This window comes from Zootoca vivipara, chromosome 14, assembly GCF_963506605.1.
Source record: "Zootoca vivipara chromosome 14, rZooViv1.1, whole genome shotgun sequence".
In the NCBI taxonomy this organism is placed as follows: Eukaryota; Metazoa; Chordata; class Lepidosauria; order Squamata; family Lacertidae; genus Zootoca; species Zootoca vivipara.
Genome location: NC_083289.1, coordinates 31,366,149 through 31,368,622, shown reverse-complemented (window position 1 = coordinate 31,368,622; position 2,474 = coordinate 31,366,149).

The following is a 2,474-nucleotide window of genomic DNA, read 5'->3' as shown; positions in this document are numbered from 1 at the left end:
AGACAATATCCGTACTATCAATTTAAACTGGTTTAATTGTCACACTTTCATGCACAGTATCCTGGTAATTGCAGTTTTCTGAAGGCTAGTGAACTTCTAACTGAAAAACAGTTTTTGCAGTTGAGTAATACAGCATGCTTAGGGGAAATACTGAACCCCCCCCCTTAAGATATTCTCTAGAGTTCTTGTTGATTTTGGTGTCCCAATTTGCCTTATTATCTTGGCAGTGCTGGCAACAAGCAGCTTTATACCCACGACTCCTTTTAAATCTCATTACCTGTATCCAGCATGAGATGCGGAAAATGTTTAACCCTCCTTTAGTGATTCCACACTATTTAATATTACAATTCAAATGTATCCACCAGTAACACTTTACATATTTTAAAAACTTTGTCTTTTAAATGCCTCTTTGAGGTAATCTGATTCAGTCATTAAAAAAAAAAAGCCCACTAATCCATTTTCAATGGGCAATGAATTATTTAACACTGTATTTGAGGGAAGAATATACTATTGATAGTTGCCTAGGAGGCATAATTGGGCTGCATCTTGCTGCCTAAGACAGCTGGAAGTTTCTGTTTCTTTCCAAGTTAGAATTTTTAAATATGGAAATAGGGCACCTTAACTTTCGACGGATCTATAGGGAAAAATAACTAGAAGTTAAAAAGGAAGACTTTCAGAATATATTAGCTGGATACACTTTATCCATGTATTTTTTTAATTAAAAAAAATCAAGTTGTGAAATAACCACGGTTATGTTTGTTATGTATTATCTCCAGACAGCATTCATTTATTTTCACTTATCTAAGATATGCCAGAGATGGCCTGATGGATGAAAAGTAAAAAAGGAAGCCCAACAAAACACAACTCTGATATCTGTCAGTGAATATGAGTACAGTCAAAGGAAAACAGCTTTGAGAACTGACATTACAAAGGGCTTTTAGGCACACTGTCAGTGTATTGATTGTGACTCCTTTTTGATGCCAGTATGTGTGAGGCTTGGAAGTTTTGAACATCCCACAAAAAGTCATTTTTACTTTACAATCTGGGTTTTAAAATGAATGTTTAACAATATACCAGAAAGTCACTAAGGAACCACAATACTTTTTGGCTTCTTGGTGCTGCAGACTTATGGCAGACAATTTTTAGAATTCAGCTTTTGTTAACTCCTAAAAACCCTTTTACTGTTTTTATTGGTTTCTGCTGTTTATTTTTTTGAAAAAAATTATTGCTGCTGCCATCAGTAGTTCCTTAATCCTTTTTATCTTTTTAGAAGTAGTGGATGCCAGGAAAATAAACATAAAGGAATAGGCTGAGTGGGTGGTTCTAGTGATAGGGTGGGGGCAGACAAATGCCTTCCCCCAAAATTCCCTGTACAGTGTCTGCACACTGTCTGAATTAGAAATATAGAATGTCAACAGAATGTGAACTGCTTCAAAATGTCTAAGTTTGTAATAAATTCAAAGAGCTGCTGTAGGCTAGTCCAGAGGCTTGGGCTAGAGTGCATTTGGGGAGGGGAGCTTTTGAGTCTTTCTCTTTGAGAAACATAAATTCTTCAGGCACATGGAACCAATTGCAAAGTTCTTTGGATAGTGGGCACAGCTTCTTGCTGTGGTAATTTTAACTTTTATTGAGATGGAATTTGATTTTTTTCTTTAAAAAAAGAAGAAGCAGAAGCAGATAGTTTCTTTTAAAAATATATAATTTATAATTTTTTTGCCCCATCGTACCTCCTGGGAGTTCAGAACCGTGGACAGTGGGTGCCTTTATCTTGTTTTCATTTAACTTTTAAAAGTTGACTAGGTTGGTAAGAGACTGTGGTTTACTTACCGGTATTTAGCTTCATGGTATAACTGAAGATTTGACCCCAGACTTTTCTAATCTCAAGTCCAATAGTCCATGCACAACAGGAGCTGGATTGTTTTACACAAAATTGAACAATGGGGCAAGATGAGAGCTGATGGATAGAAAAATGACATAGGGGCCAAAGCTGATGCAATGCACTTCCCTCATGGAAGAGCATCCACCAAGAATATCCACAGATTAAAAGCATCAAAGTAGTCATGTGAAATCCATATAGGTTATTACTGTTCAATATTTACTACTTTTGCACATCTCAAAATCTGTTCAGAAAGTGCCACACACATATCATGTCTATCATGAGCCAATTTCAAGCTTGCAAAAGTGCCAACGTGATCTGAAAGTGTTACATTTTAAAAAGTGAAATTAAATTTAAGAATGTATTTTTTTTAATGATCTGACCCAATAAAAAACATAAGTGTTTTTAACAAGTTGAAACAGTTTTGTTATCTATGTTTGACCATTACAGCAAAGAAGTCATCCAGAAAGCAGGTGCTGTATATCAAATTAGCTTTTTAAAGAAAATGGCTTCTCTGCGGAATGCTCTAAGTGATTTGTTTTTATTTTGCTCTCTTTAAAAGCTCTAACATACTTTTCTGTAGTTTCAGATAAAAAGA